The following is a 16,811-nucleotide window of genomic DNA, read 5'->3' as shown; positions in this document are numbered from 1 at the left end:
ACACCTGCAAATCTCAAAGCTTTGGAGAAAAATAGCAAGGGGGTGAAACGAAGTATCCTAAAGACAACAAAAATAAGGCAAGAGAGCCCTGAGGTGTGTGGGGTCATTGTGGGAGGAGAGGGAAGGGAGAGCATGGGAGTGTATGAAGAGCATTAGCTCAGAATGTGCAATGAGCATTAAGGGGACTTAAATACATCAAATCATTGGCAAGATGGAAACTGCAATTTGGCCAGGGGGAAGCCTGCATGTTAATAAATCTAATATGCAGAATGCATAGGCAGGTCTGGCTATATTTATACTTCTGCTGAAAGGAAAATCCTTACATCACTTATAAACATTATAAAGTAGTATATGGAAACATACAGCCATAGGAAAGATGGAGGCTTAGCACTTGTGGGGCTAGAAGCTATTACAGTATCTCTAAAAAGGAGTGTGTTTTAAAGAAAACAAAACCTCATAAGTAATCAGGATAGTAAAGTTGAATTACGGTATGTTGAGGATACACTACATTTCTGGAGAAATGGAGACACCTTCTTAATTCTTCCACAACAGAATGCCACTATGAATTTCCACATGGCCCACTCACCCACAATCTTTCTTCTGAGAATGTACAGGACTTATCATTTTGCTGCTTGGCGTGAATGACAAGTCAGGTTTTGAAGATCTACTCTAGCCTACAGTTTACCTGACCACCACCAAACCACAGCCAAAGGCGATGTTGTGTATTTATTACTGTACTTTACCATATAGGTATACTTTCCCATATTTATTACTGTACTTTATCATATAAGAGTTAGAAGTCTGCATTTGTAATACAGCAGTACACATGTGTAGTCTTGTGCATGTTTTACGGTCCTGGCATTTCACAGTGCAGTATGAACTTTAGCCTTTATATACATAGATAATTTTTGAGTAAAGCTGTTCTCCAATCTAAATCTCCTCCACAGATGTAAGGAAAACAGAAATGGCCTGTGTTTAAAAGTCACAGGTAACAATAACACAAAAGCTCATGATTCTACATATGTTGGTTAGTCTCTAAGCTGCCACAGGACTACTTGTTTTTAAAGTAACAGACTAACCTGGCTAGTCCTCTGAAGCACCCTCCAAGGAGACTACCCTAACTTGCTGTAGGCCTAGCCAACCTGAGGAGTTATTCCCATTCTCCCTCCCAGCAAATAGAGGTTTCATTGCCCTGAGCCAATGCAGCGGGAGGGATTCCCTGGCTCTGTAGCCAGCTGGCAGGCACCACTTTGGTGGGAGGTGTCTCCAGAGCAAATCATTCCATTCAAGATCATCTCATCCGCGGAAGCAGGTTTTGAAAGCGCAGGATACTATGGACCCATATTCCTCAGTCTCTAGGGCCGTGTCCAGACTCAGGGGTTTTTTCGGGAAAAGTAGCCTTTTCCGGAAAAAACTTCCCCTGCGTCCAGACTGAAGCCGCATTCTTTCGAAATTATTTCGAAAGAACGCGGCTTTTCTTTCGATGGCGGTAAATCTTGTTTCACGAGGAAGAACGCCTTCCTTCGAAAGTTCCTCTTTCGAAGGAAGGCGTTCTTCAATGTAAAGAGGCCGTCTTCGAAAGAGAGCATCCAGACTCGCTGGGTGCTCTCTTTCGAAAAAGCGGATTTCTCTTTCGAAAGATCCGCCTGCAGTCTAGACATAGCCTCGGTGCCACAGGTCTGCTCCCTGTTGTTAAAGTTACAGACCCTCCTCCCAGACGCCAGCCCATTCTAAGCGGTTTCAAGCAGCGGCAGAAAGCGCCCCCAGCTCCGGAGCATGACCCCGCTCCAAGGTGGCCCGCCGGCCGGGCTGCACCCGGCTCCACCCCAGCCTCAGCTGCACGCCAGGCTCTGTCCCTGTTGCACTCCCCGGCTGCACAGGCAGCTCTATGCAAGGCGGGGGGAGATGCACTGTCGGGAGGGGGGGGGGGGATGCAGCTGCCGGGGCGGGAGGCAGGGCCTAGAGGTGCGCACGAGAGCGCTGGCTGCAAGCCCCGAGCGCAGCAGCCGCCGCCAGAGGCGCGTGCCCGCCCAGCGCGGAGGAGCCGCCTGACCCCGCGCGGCGCCGGGCCGGGGAGCAGCAGCAGCAGCCGCAGCAGGCGCGGGGCCGGGAGCCGCGGGCAGCGCCCAGCAGAGGGAGACGCGCCGGTAGGTGGGGGCCGCATTGTTCTCTGGCCGGGCGCAGGGAGGCTCCCGGGCTGGGCTCTGCGCAGCGGCACCAGGGGCAGGGCGCTCTGCCTTTGCCCAGCCGGGGGAGGGGACCCGGAGCGGGAAGTTTTGCGGCGGGGGGGCTGGCTGGTCGCTGTCCGGGGAGCATGTGCTTTGTCGGGGTGCACGGGGAGCAGCTGCTGCCTTGGCCAGCTGCAGGGCGGGACGTCAAGTAAGTTCCCGTGGGAGAGACTCGGGTCCCCGGGTGTGGGCTGGACAGGCGCTGCCAGGGGTGGTGATGAGCCCGGCTTTCGGGAGGGGGGGTTGCAGGGTGTATCCGAGCTTCTCCCCAGCCGCGCGCTCGGTCCTTCTGCAAGGCGTGCACCTTCTCTCCCGTGCGCCGCGGTGTCCTGCTGCTGCAGGGTCATCCATTCCGTGCTCCGGCCGGAATGCCGCTGGAATAGACCCGCTGCGGCTGGTGCTGGCTGGGAGGAGGAGGAGACCGGCTGGCAGGCTGGAGAGGTGAAATACCAGGAGTTTTCTTTTGTGTGCGGCTGTCAGATTTATTCCTAGCGTTCGCCTGATTTGTGAGCACTGGCAGGGGGAAGCCGAAAAGCAAAGGCGATGCTTTTGCAGAGGTCCTCGCTGAATCAGGTGCACTGAAGTTTGCCATCCGTGGAAAGTGCCCCAACAGCTGTTGATGGTCTCTATGCTGAGAGGAAGCAATATCGGACTAGCCTTATCCCTCTCTGGTTACTTTTCTTATTATTCTATTACCTTGAATATTACTAAGTAACCTACAACCCCTCTTTCCATAGGGGATTAATGTTTGGTAGGACAGAGTGCTTTCCCATGGAGGAGAATACACTACAGCAAGTAAATGGTACTTAAAAATAAAGTGTAGTTGTACCATTTAGACAAAGTACAGTATCTACATTTTAATAGGAGGTATAAAAATTCAAGCAGTATTTTGAATTCCTTGCTCAGAAGAGGCTTCTTACTTATTCCCTGTCTTTGTATGCATTTATCTGTTTAAGTTCAGTATTATTTGTAGCATGGCATTTTTATCTGAATATGTTTCAATAGCAACTAAAATCTGAAAGCACAAGGAGGTGTTGACATTTTTCCTGCAGGAGCATGAACATTTTACACCTGTTTAATTTTACATTGTTAGCAACAATTGTTTGCCATTTCCTATGCATAGAAAAGCATTTGTTTAGCCAAAGGTTCAAAAAATGTACCAGACACAACTTAAAGAGTAACCAGCATCTGAAACACCTGTGGTGTCACTCCCAGATTCTAAGGTCCCACATCTTTTTACTTTGAAGAAATAGTTTTTTGCACTGTATTTATTTGCAATATAGCCCATCCACTTCTATGCACTTCCCTGCAAACACTTCCATGCATACCTAACTTATCTTGGCACACAAGAGCACATGTTTGTAGGATGAGGGTCTCCTTTTGTTAAAAGTGTAACTTAGTATGTCTATTTCCCTTGCTTTTCCTTTCTGGCCTCATCTCGCTTCCTCTTTTCTTTCCTAGAATAGTCTCTCTTTTGATATTAGTTTGTGTTTATTTCCTCTTGGCCTTTTCGTTCTCTTTTCATATCGCTTCCATTTTTTCCCCCATACGTATTTTCTCTCTTCCACTTCTCCCAGACCTGGTCATTCTCTCTCTCTATCCTCTCCCCCTTACTTTCAGGCTGCCCTATACAAGAAAATTGTCCCAAGTTTAGCTAAGTGTGATTTTTAAACCACTTGAGACAAACTGACAAAGGTTATACAGATACTCATGTTTCAAAAACCAGCAACTATCTGTTCGTGTCAAAGGTGCCACGGGACTCCTCTGTGTTAGTCTGTGCAAAAACAGAGAGACCCCTCTGAGACTCATCTTTCAGTTTAGGGTAACTAAATTAAGAACAGGCTAAATAAAAGCACATTAAGTCATTCTTAACCAGAAGAAAAACAGCTGCCCCAAAGTTTTCAGCGGTTTAAATTGCAGTGTTTGTTTAAACTAGCACAGCTTATGTGCATAGACAAGGCCTTATGTGAGTTAGACTCTCTAAAGTGCATACCTGTTTTGTTGTGGATAGTATAGAAAACAACTGGTCACTTCGAATCTGGCCTCACACACTCAGGTACACAGATATGGTTCCCCTAGGATACCAGCTCCTCAGCTGATGTAAATCAACACAGCTTCATCCAATTCAGTGAAGCTGAGTCAATTTACACCTAAGGAACTTCTCCAAGGTTTAGGTAGAGTTCTGGGCATGGGCATGGGCATGAGCCTGTGGGGGGGAGAGGAATCCCAGTAAAAAGTAAACCTGGTCTCCTGGGATACCTACTAGAATATTGTTCCTATGACTTGCTCAGACTCTTTTATCTTTTATAGCAGGAGTGGGAACTTAAGGCCCAGAGATGGATCCAGTTCCCAGCTTGCTTGATTCTGGCCCCTAAGGCTTGGGGCTCCCCTCTTCCCCACCAACATTGGGGAAGTCTCTCTCTAGTAGGAATATGATCAACTTAAAGTCCCCCTTGCCCTGCAGCAGGAACTTTTCTCTTCCCCCCAATCCAAATTTTTTCATTGAGTCAAGCGCTGCTGCCATGGGCAGCTTTGCCTTTGTGTGTTCTTCCTACAGCCCAGCATCTAGTTAGATCTCTTCCAGGAGGTAGCCAAGTAAAGTTGACCTGAGCCTTGTCTAATTTACTGCTGGTTACTGGGGTCCCAGTAACAGCAGTAAAAACCTGTTAGGTCTTTAACTCAGCAGTGGGTTGGGAAAGCTCAGAGCACCTGCTTTGTCTGCACACTTATGAAGACCTCAATAGTGTGGTTGTATGAGGCTTGATTTGCATGGGGCTTAAGATCTTTTCACACCTCTCAGGACAAGAACCGAGACCTACTCAGAAAACGTTGAAAATCTCAAAATGGAGACAAAAATCATTGACGTTCCTTGCCAGTTTTTTCTGATTGATTTTATTTTCTAACCACTTGAAACTTGGTGTGTGTGTGTATGTGTTTTTTAAAGTGAGTGTATTCTGCAGAAGTCAGCAGCACATGCCTCAGAAAGATTTGTAATTCTTTGAGGTGAGTAGATTTTCAAGGTTTGGTCTAGAGATGTGAATGATTAACCGGCAAGAATCACCCGCTAATGGTGATGATTACTAGTTATGGTTAATCTGCAGGGGCTGGAGCAGCCTCCTACCTGTAGTAGGTAAGAGGCTGCTTCCAGCCCCATTGGACCTGCCAGTCCAGCCCCGCTCCTGCTAGTTAACCAGTTCCTTCTCCCACCTCCAGCTGCCCCTACTTAATCAGTTAACTGATTTAACCAGTTAACTAATTAAAATGGGATTTTACATCCCTAGTTTGGATTGTGCCATATAGAAGTTCACCTTGCTGATTTCATTCAGCTTTTGTTGATGCCACGGAGGCCACATTTTCTTAAGTCTTCAGTTCAATGTTGATGTATTGAAAGCTCCAAAAAAAAACCTGCTCCTAAGATTGCACATTTCAGTTAGCTAAAAATATACAATGTTATCTTAATCAAAAGGCAGCAGTTGTCTAGAGATTTCCTTTCCTTAAACAAGCCCTGGTCTGGAATCCTTTAATTTGGAAACATTAGAGGAGCAAATGAATTCCTGAGGTTTAATTTGCAAATGTCTCTTTTTCTGTGGTTTTCTGTAGTAGGCTTCTTTTACTTTCACTAAAGCTGATATGTTTTATGGTCAATAAAGCTACTAATTCCCTGGAACATGTCTTGGCAGTGGAAGCTGGGGACATCACACAGTTTTTTGCTAGAATTACAAAAACACTTTTAAAGCTCCTTTGAAAAAAAAAAAAAGATGGGCTTTTGTTTGCTTTGTTGATGCATAAGAGTTGCCAGATTTGTCAACTGTGAATTTTGCTAACACACATGGTACAGGTGAAAACCACCACCATAATGATCAGCATTTGTAGCAGTCTTAACAGGAACTGGGAAGAGAGCATGGCGAATGAATTGCTCTGTCCACCTATGCAGTGTATAGAGGGTAGTATCCCTTTCAATAGTTTGCAGACAAAAAATGCACAGACACCATTGGGCACCAAACAACTGTGTTTGCTAATTATATACAAACACAAGGCATAGCTCTGCCTATACAGTGCAGCGAGGCTGGTTTAAGGCATAGAGCAAGGGTGGGCAAGACAGGGTCAACGGGCTGGTTTCAGCCTGCCAAGCTGTTTGATACGGCCCAAGGCACCCTATCACTTCCCTGCCCCCAGGCCAATCGAGACCTGCGAACGGGAGAGCATGCAAGGTCTTCTCCCCCAACCAGGGCACGTGGTCTGGAGGGAACAGTTAGCTGTTCAAAATGGCTGGTTGTTTCCTCTAGGTGTTGCGTGCCCCTGGCAGGGTGGGGCGCGAGAGATTTCTTGCTCTCCCCCGCCCCAGGTCCTGATTCGACTGGGGGGCAGGGGAACATGTGAAGTCTACTTCCTCCCTTCTTCCCCCTGCCAAGGGCTGGCCGCGCCTAGAGGGAACAACCCCTTCTTGAGGCCCAATCCCTTTGGGGGCGGCTTGTGACCACTGCCGAAATTCGTGACGTGGCCTTCCTGCACAAATTATTGCCCACTGCTGCCGTAGAGGATGGGCAGCCGTACTAGCAGGCTGTAGTTGTAATAGCAACTATTTCAGGGAATTCCATGCAGTTCCTGTACACTGCACACACATCTGTCCCTAAAAATGGTCCTGTGAAGGATGCTGGGTGTGGGGTCTGAGACAGGAATGGAGAGGGAACAGGGGAAACATAAAGAATCCTGCAGTACCTATGGATAAAAGAAGACTTCTGAGGTGAAATTCATCTCTGCATACTCAAATGCAATTCCCCTAGAGAAGCTGGGCAAATTCAATAAAAAGTGTGGTGTAAGTTCCAGTTAAGTAAAAATGAATTAGTGAGTGGGACAAGTTACACTATCTTAGCATTTACAACCTTTTTCAGACCCTTCCCACCACCTGGTGTGACTGATGCTGTAAATCAGGGTCCACCAAACTCTTCCTATCTGTAAATCTTCCATCAGAAGATGTGAGGATGGAAAAATGAAAGGTATGTTTTAGGTTTACCCAACTTCCAAGTTTACATCTCTATTGTTATGGGAAACAAATAGGTTCATTTTTTCTAGATGTTGATATTTCATCTGTATTCGGATCCTGGAAAAAAATAAGTCACAGGCTGGCATCTGCTTGGGAAAATCGGACTCATATTATAGTGGAGTGGTCGTTTTATTATGTTTACAAGCACAGTTTGTTGGCATTTCTTGTTGGGTACACGTGGTTTAGGAATGTTGTGATCTTGGTTCTTAGGATGGGGTGATGCTTGCTCTGGGTCAGGGTAGGTAAGATCAGAATTGGGACCCTTTGACCTTTTAACCTTCTGGATCACAACTGTGTATGTTATAACCCATTATTGAGTTAGGAAATGCAGCCATTTGTTATGACAAGCATCTAGTGTCTTATTCCACTGTTCATACAAAGTGGTAAATAATGCATGTTAATTGAAACTCTTTGTGGAAATAGGATGGTGTGTATATACCGGTAAAAACTGAAGAAATAGTTACCTTTACAATTTGATATTTACCATCAAGTAGCAAGGTTCATGGTTCTCAAAGTGGTGTGGCATCTTCTCTAAAGGTGTGTCACGTAGGTTTTAACTTTAAATGGTGACAGTTAAATGAGAGGAGGTTTAACGGATATTGCCCTGATTTACAGTGGCATGATGCTGTTGATTTAAATGAGTTGCACCTGATTTACAGCCCTGTGATTTGAGAAGAGATAAATCCACACATTCTTTGCCTGGCGTCTCTTCGCTACAGAATTTCCCCTTGTTCTCAACTGACTTCTTTGAAAGGATAATAGATATATTTGACCCTAGCATAGAGCTGTGCAAGAGAGGCAGTGGGATATCCATAATTGGAGATAGGAGTGTCTAGTCTAGCCGTGACTCTCGGGAATTTATTAGAAATAATGATGCCAGACACCACAATGCAAGAGAAGGATGGGTTGACCTACCAGAGAACCCTTCCAACGCAGACAATTCACTGAAAATGCCAATGTCGTTCATTGCTTCTTCCGCTCCATGCTGATTTCAGCTGACAGCTTCAGCACAAGACCAGACAAGGGGGTGACCAGCAATGTCAGCCTCTGTCTCTTTGTGGCACCTGACTGAACCAATCAGATAAACTCAGTCAATGCAAAGAAGCAGATTTGTGTAGAATAGGAGACCTCTGAAGCTTGCAAAATGAAAATCTTGCTTGCCAGAGTTCAGATCTCTAGGGAGTAGCTCTCTTTCCATCACCCCATCCGAGTTTGGCACAGGAAAGGAAAACACAGGCTGGACAGTAATTACAATGAACATAAATTAGACCAGTCTTTCAATTAACTAGGTCTGAGTGTGCTTTCAATTAATCTAAACAGAGCTATTAGCTATGTTTTTGTTTGAGTTATAACTCTAAATCTCAAAGTTAGGAAATGCGTGGGAATTTATTTCTGGAGAAGGTAGTGGAAGTATTTTATTGCAACACCACAGTAAAATGGGCTTCTTTGGGCTTTGTATAGAAATTCCCATTTCAGTATTGAATGTAAAGATTTGCCTGGTGCACAGAAAATATAATGAAACAAGCCACATTTTGCTTAAGGGTTTGGGGATCCTGATCTGCTCTAAAACATCCACAGTCACATGGCCTTTCAAGAGCTTTGTCAGTGGTTGTTACTAAAAAAGCAGCTGACTGAGGTGGAGGTTAGAAACCTTTGGTTTGGTAATCAGAGGCTCAGAGAAACCAGTGTAAGCCATATGCTGCAAGACTGGCCAACGCGTGAAACCCTTTGGCTATCCGGACATATGATTAAATCAAGCACAGTGTATGGCAACTAGGTCAGGGGCTATTAGATGAGCTGCGTGAATGTCTCTGTAATATTCCAAAAACACGCCAAGGTTTCAGAAAGACATTGCTTTTCTACAGTAGTGGTGTCTTAGCTGGCTTAGAATATGATCAGTTGGTGGGGGAGGAGGGGTGTTTGGCTTTGTTTTTTAAAAAATGGGGTCAAAACTTTGCTTCCAATACAATAATTCTGTGCTGCAGAGAAGCTCTTATTGTTGGATTCAGCTGATTCAAAACATAAACCTTCCGCGGGCCTTTCCCCAAACATCAGTGCTTTTAGCAGCTGTTAACAATGCCGTGGTTAAATGGGATGGGCTAATATAATGAACAGATGAAAAAAGCTTTCCGTGCTGTTAGGTGCACCGCTTTGAAACGACAGGAATTTCTGAAAAAATGTGCGGTGGACATTGTTTGTCTACACCCTCTTGCTTCAATGAAGCCTTTCATGTGATCTTAATGTATATCTCAGTCATCTGTTCTTGTTTTCTCATAGTAGGGTCCTATATATGTGTCAATTTTAATGTGAGCGTGCCACTGTTGGGAGACTCGGTTCTGTTTTTGTATTGATGGGCAATACCTACAGCTACTAAAAATGTTCCAGATCTTGATTTGTCATCAAAACTTAAACGCAAAGAAAGGGAAAAAATTCTGAATTCTTTTTTTTTTTTTACCAGCTCTAACTGGATCCAACTGTAGAAATAGATAAGAAACACAGGATCTTTGTCTTAGAGGTAGGGATGGGGCACTTATGGTGATAAAATAATTAAAGGGACAATGTGTAAATTGTTCCATCTAAGCACCGCTCTATAGAGATGATAGACATTTTAAATCGTCTTCCAGCTGCTTGCCAATGCAGGAATGATTGTACAGTCCAGTTCTAGGTTGAGATTCTCAAAGGAGCTACTTAGCGCTTGCACAAGAACTTGGGTGCCTATCCAGCCCTAGAGTTTTGGCTGAACTAACTTTAAACTAGGGATGATTGAGTGTAAATAACTAACCATTTAACTGATAAGCAGGTGCTTATCGGAGATTTTCAGCGGTTACATGATTACCCTATTACATGATTTTTAACATCCCTACTTTAAACTATACTCGATTCCTTTGAGACAGAATGTCACAGGCTGAGTTAATCTCCCACGTTATAACTCTCTCATACATAATGAATCCTTTCCCTTTTTGGTTTAGCACGAAGCAGAGATGGTTTACCAATTGTGTTTAATAATAGTATAACCTTGTTATCAGGAAAAAAAAAAGAGCTTCATGTTAACATCTAGGCTAGAACTCATGCAGTTTGTTGTTTGTAAATTGTGGCAAAATTAAAGATTTTAGCTTATTCTCCCCCTCTCCTCAAAATCAGTAACTTACACGAAAAAGATCCACACTTAGGTTATCTCCCTCCACCTTTGGGATTTAATATCCTGAAAATACATTTTCCTGCCTAGAAAAAAGATGCAAGTCCCAGGGTGAAATTTTGGTTCCACTGAAGTTTAATGGAAATTTTGCCATTTGACTGTACACCCTTGATTTCACTGTACTTTTTTATATTTAGAATGGTATTGGTTTAATTAAAATAATTGCTATGCTAATAATGCAGTGACATTTTACTAGTGATAGAGTGAGGATGGAGTGGGTTACTGTTGACACAGGCAAGCAATATTGGACAGAGAATTAAAATACTTTGTGATCCTGGATATATTTCTGTGAGCTGAGGACTAATCTTTCCCAGGTATATCTAGAAATTCAGAAGCCTGCCTTCTGGCATGTGCTAACCTAAGTTGACGTTGTAAAGCTCTGCAACTATTATGTCAGATGTGTACAAGAGTATCATTATGCTATGATCTTACACACTGGCTGGATTCATTATGGCTTTAGATAGGAGCTATAGTGATGTCATTTCAAGGGCATCCCAATTATAATTGAGTTTCGGTGGTAAAACACCCCATTGAAGTCATATGATTGCTTTCCTTCTCCTCTTTTGTTTGGCCCTTCCCGTTATTGTTTAAGGCCTAGTCTACACTTCGGCGGGCCTTTGATCTAAGTTATGCAACTGCTGACGTCTCCTTACTGTGGCGTGTTCACTGTGGTGAGTCGATGGCAGATGTTCTCCCACTGACTTTGCCTATGCTTCTTGTTCTGGGGGAGTACCGGAATTGATGGGAGAGCGCTCAGTGGTCAGTTGATCATGTCTGTTGTAGCTGCAATAAATCAACCCCTGCCGGATCAGTTGCTGCCTGTTGATAATATAGTATATGGAGATATACCTATCTCATAGAACTGGAAGGGACCTTGACAGGTCATTGAGTTTAGTCCCTTGCCCTAGGACCAGGTACCATCCCTGACAGATTTGCCCCAGATTCCTAAATGGCTCCCTGAAGGATTAAGCTCACAACCCTGGGTTTAGCAGGCTGATGTTCAAACCACTGAGCTATCCATCTCTCCCCTGTGTGGAGGATGCCTAAGGCATTTGTTTTGTCTGAGCCTGGCTTTTCTTCCTACTCTGAAACATCCAGACATCTCTCTACTATTTTTTTCCCCATATTCCCCTTGCTCATGTCTTGAACCACCAAAGAAACAATCCAAATGAAACCACTCAGCTAGGTTTGGCTAGTAAAGGTTTCTCTCCCCCCCCCCCCCCCCCCCCCCCCCCCCCCCCCCCCCCCGATCATTGCAGATGAAATGTGACTACATGAAAACAGGCTGGACAGAGATGAAAATGCTTTCCAAACCTTCATGCTGATCATTAATGCATGCACCATAAAACAATATGACTGGGCTGCACAAGTCAAAAAGGAAACCCCAAAGACTTTATAAACTTCATGACAGATGTAGGCAAGACCTGACTCATTGGGAAACCCAAAGGAAGGAGGTAGCTTGAAAATACTTTAGCTTACATAATGTAAATTTGTCTTTAACTTAAAACAATAATCATACAGGATTGCATTTCCCAGTTGCTAACATTACACTATTGTTTATCACAAGAAGAACCCCCAGGAGGGAAGCACGTGCATACTTGGTCTTAGATTATACAGCAGGGTGAGGACCATTCCTAAAAAGACTTCATGTCACACACCTGCACAGTCCCACTGACTTGAGTGATTCTATACCTGTGTATAAAATTAAGCACATATATTAAGCACATTTAAAGAGCAGAGTCAGATCCCAGAGCAGATTTAAATTAAGTACAATTTTAATGACATTTTTTTAGTAAAACCAACTTACTGCATATGTTGCACATTGAGAAGGGGCATGAGAATTGGAGTTTCAAATGGAAGCATTACCTCACTGACTGTAAATTATCAAATGACTTGATTGTTTCTATATAAAGGAAAATATAAGCATTTTAAAGAACTTGCCCCAGGAAAAGAAATGCGGAGGAAAATTAATTGACTCTAAGGTTCTTGGATTGTCAAAACCTAATTGGAATTTTATCATAAAGAGATTTACTATTAGAGGTAACTTACTAAAAAGAATGGTGGTTAATAAAGCAAATATGTGAGAATTCTAGAAAGCATGGATTCAAGTCCTCCCCTCCACTGCAAAAATGAAAAAAGAAAAAAAAAAGAGACCGATAACTAATGGCAACTCATCTGCTGCCTTATTCTTTTTACAAGTAGAATGTATTTCCTTCTAGTATAATGAAGCACTATGTTACCGTGCAGGGGAAAGCTGCCTTTGCTAGGGAATGTTTGGACCAGGTTACCTTTGCTGATCATTACTGCATCAAGACTGTATTCTGGAGCTATGCATTTGTCTCTCTCTGACAGCTCTGGGGACTGATGTCTTATTTGTCAGAGGAGCATGGATGTCTGTCAATTTGCCTTAACGCTAACCATGTGAGACCACTTCTCTGGGCAACAGAATGATTCCCTTTCCATATCTACTAGTCCTTGCCTTCTCTGCAGAGACAGCCACCACGGGGATGGTTGTGGGTATTGGAGATGTGGACAGGTAACTGGTTATGGTTATCCGGTAAGCATTATCCCCAGGGGCCTCTGGTTTAAAAACAACTCTATTAGAAGCCATTCCCTAATGTCTGAAGGGTAGGGAATGGGGTTATCTGTGAAGAAGGTCATTAAAAGCTCTGATGAGCCAACCCCAGTCCAGGGGCTGGGAACCGGCAGAGCTGGCCCTAGCTTCAGGGCGGGGTTGAAAGCGGGAACCTGGCAGGCTGGAGCAGTGAAATCCTGTTCATCAGTTAACTGGTCAAACATTAGGTTAACCTAACGTTTAACTGGCTAGCTGGGATTTTACATCCTTAGTGGGTATCCCTTTCTCCTGGCAACTGACAGAGATCTGTCACCATTGTGACAGACGGCTGGCTAAGCCAGAGCTCTGCCACTACCACCTGTCTGAAAAGGCCAATTACAGCCAGCTGAGCAAGCCCAGGCATGAAGGGCTAATGGAAGCAGCTGTGGGCCTCATTAGCCAGAGGGTGAGATAAGGCAGCCAGAGGAGAAGTGGGCAGGGGAGGAGCCAGAGAGTGGCTGAGTGCGGGAATCCCAGCCAGAAGGAGAAGGTAGCTGATTTAGCTGCTGGGGAAAACCGAGCTCTGTAAATAGAAGGTGGTGGGAAGTTGGCACAAGCAATACAAAGGCAGGGATGATTGCACAAGAGAGGGCCTCCTGGTGATTTGTGGCTGAACAAGGGATCCCAGGGAAAGGACCTTGACCCATCATCTAGTAGCAATTTTCTGCTAGGGATGGGTTTGAACCAGAGATTTTCACAGGTGGTAAGGATGTGAAGAGGCAGGTAATTGACTAATCGTGTAGTCAACAGAATTCTATCCACTACACAATTAGTCGATAAAAGAAGGCGTTCAGTCCCAGCTTGCCGTGTCCAGTCACTACCCCCGCTGCGGCTCTCCGGTTTAAACGTAGTAAGAGCTAGGTGTGCAGGAGCTGAGACCCCCTGCAGACAGGGGGTGCTGCTGGAGCAGTCTCTACCTGCAATGAGCTTGGGCCTACCGTGGGCAGAGGCTGCTTTGTAGCAGCTCCCCCATTCCCCCCACCCCCACACTGCTGCCTCTGATTGTGGCAACAGTCGTGAGGGGGGGCAGGTGGCACTGTGGAGACGGTGCTAGGTGGAACTGGCTTTTAAGTTCCCCCCTGCGCTGTGGCTCCTGCTCCCTCCGCCCAGCTGCCTCTGATACTGAGGCAGCAAGGGGGGGAAGAAATGCGAGTTGTCAACTTGACTACCCGATAAGCCTAGGCTTACTGGTTAGTCAGCTAGTCGACTACTTGCTTATATCCCTAACGGGTGGTAGATAATGGATCCACATTCTCTGAGAGAGTGTAAGTGCTTACCCACGTTTAGTGTAAACAATTTGATGTTCTTGTCCGGTTTACACTAAGTACCCTTCTGGTCTCCTAACATTCAAAATGCCCTAACCTAGCGAGGGACAACCTAGGCTAGCGAGTGGGCTGCATGAGTCATCCTCCTTCATCTCCGTGCACCACAAAATTGTCGTAACCAAGACGGTCTCCCAGGATAAGGAAGTTTTGCTAACTGCGCTTGGGTACCTTGAATTTGCAGGGTGTGCCAATTGAGCCGTAGCAGCACTCTGATTGGATGCAGAGAGCGTGCACAGCTCTCTGTGAATAGCGTGTGCAGTCAGCATGCGCCTCACTTCATGTGCCCTTGTTTTGTGTACGTGTCACTTCAGTCATGCTGGCAGGAGAAAACCTACATGGGTGGAAACCAGCAGAATCCGGCAACCCTGCACGTGGGTAATGGTAAAGAAAATGTCTCGTGGGACCACACATGGAACCCCGATGGGGTGCAGATTGCCCACCACCGCCCTAACTCCATATCTGCAACTGGGAGGGTTTGTCATGATATATATCAACACCGGCTGACCGATTCATGAATACACAGTAGGAGAGGCGATCTTTTGAACTGTCCAACTAATTTGCAGAGGGGCAGGGTGTGAGTTAAAGCCTCATGGAGGTTATGTCTCTAGGGCTGAGAAGAACAGCATTTCTTAGTAAGTTGTCCCATCAGTGGGTTTTTTTTAAGGATTCAAGACAAAGGGGTTTTATTTTAACCTGAATAGGCTGCTTTGATTTAGGCTGTTAGGAGACCAGATTTCAGTTCTGTTGAGGAATCCATTCTTATCAGAGCTCTTAATTACCTACGTCACTGCTAATGTCCCCTTCAGACTTAAAAACAACTCTATTAAAAGCCATTCCCTAAAACAGGGCCTCTCAACTTGCATCCCTATGTCCTTCACCTAATCCCTTCCACTTCTTGTTCATACAAGCTAAGTCCATCTTTAGGGAGGTGCTTATGCCTTGTCTCCCAGGAGTTACACCTTGTCCAAAAGGGCATAAGGTGTTGGACAAGTCATGTTGTTTGCCTGTCCCAGTGAAAGAAATCCCTTCACTAGATTTTCACATTCACCAGTATAGCTCAAATGGAGCCTATACTACATGGGACTTTAGAGATGAGATGCATGTTTTGTACCAGGCACACTTATGGGTATTTATTTTCCCGAATAATGCCTAAAATAGAGCTGTGTGGGATTTTGAGTGACAAGAAAATAGGGCCTTTTTTGTTAGGTTTAATTTTGACATGGAGTGTTTTTCTTTTTATCTTACCATATTATAGTGTTGGGCCAGGTGTCTAGCTTCACTGGGAGTTTCCTCTCTTGCTGTCAGTAAACTTGTAATTTTATTGGTATGTGCGTGATGGTGCCAGCGTTCTCAACTCCCATGATTTTATAATGAATACGACTTAGAATTATTAAGTAAGAACCATTAGGCACAGGTGGAGGGAGCATGGAATAATCCTCTGAGGATGCCAACTTAGAAGGAAAATGGCAGAAACCTGTTTAAATGAGTGTTCAGATCAGCAGTCTTGTGTCCTGGGTGGATGACAAATATTGAAATCCCCGGAAGGCAGAAATGTCTTGGAGCTTCGTAAGGTGATACAGAGCCTTTCACGTATAGATTCTTGGTCTGAGCCCAGGCCTAGAAGAGGGTCTTAATAAACAGATTGAGAGAGACACTGGCTCAAAATAAGCAGAGGAAAAACAGAATGTAAGGTATGTCATTTCAGTGATGTAAACAGTGAAGAGTTATCCCTGAAACTAGATGAGTGCACAATATTTAAAATGCAAAGTTTGATCACTGGGGAAATGGAGGAGAAATTAGACCTGTGATGGTGAATGCTTGGCTCAAACGGAGAGAGAAAAATGGTGCAATATATGACAGGAAGGTAGTAAGATCAAAGGAGAGAGCCTGTAGTCTGTCCACTTTTAGCATATGGCATTGAGTGGGCAACAAAGAAGGAACATGAGCAAATGTGAATGTTGATGTGGATGAGTGATGTCAGCATGAAAGACCATGTGAGGAATGTGTCTGTTTGGAGACGTGCTTAGAGAAAAACCCATAAATGAAAATAGGAGAGATGGTTTGGTCCCTAAAGCATAGTCCTGACAACTGTGTGGGTCAAAGAATTCTACAGCTCATGATTGAAAGAAAAGGGCGGAAAGGTCAGCGAAGATGAGCTGGTAGGATGTCCTGACGGGAGACAGGTTAGCATGTTGTGTGAGCAAGGAAGTAGTATTGAACAGAGCGTTTTGGAGGGAAAAGGCCTCCTAGGACAGACCCCCTTTGATGGGATCAACACAGGACAGAAGACTTGTATCATCTAGCTAGTTTTACAACTCTCGGCTACAGACTACATAGCTCTGTGCCACGCTATCGGGTATGGGGCAGATTCAGAGGACTCCTAGGGTCAGTCCCAATCTGAGCT

The 16,811-nt window shown here is 44.8% G+C and overlaps 1 protein-coding gene across 2 annotated transcripts in view; it reads left to right on the top strand.

Annotated features, from left to right (window-relative positions):
* Window positions 1-1,994: 1,994 nt before the first annotated feature.
* Window positions 1,995-16,811, top strand: part of FRMD4B (FERM domain containing 4B) — a 229,673-nt gene continuing 214,856 nt past the window's right edge. The window contains exon 1 of one of the 2 annotated variants that reach the window (XM_075938573.1): window positions 1,995-2,147. The gene's annotated coding sequence lies outside the window, so the exon portion shown is untranslated. The remainder of the gene's footprint in view (window positions 2,148-16,811) is intronic. The other variant, XM_075938572.1, reaches the window with a different exon arrangement.

This window comes from Pelodiscus sinensis, chromosome 11 (assembly GCF_049634645.1).
Source record: "Pelodiscus sinensis isolate JC-2024 chromosome 11, ASM4963464v1, whole genome shotgun sequence".
NCBI lineage: Eukaryota > Metazoa > Chordata > Testudines > Trionychidae > Pelodiscus > Pelodiscus sinensis.
The sequence above is the reverse complement of the archived record's forward strand: the minus strand, read 5'-3'. Positions and strand labels throughout refer to the sequence as shown.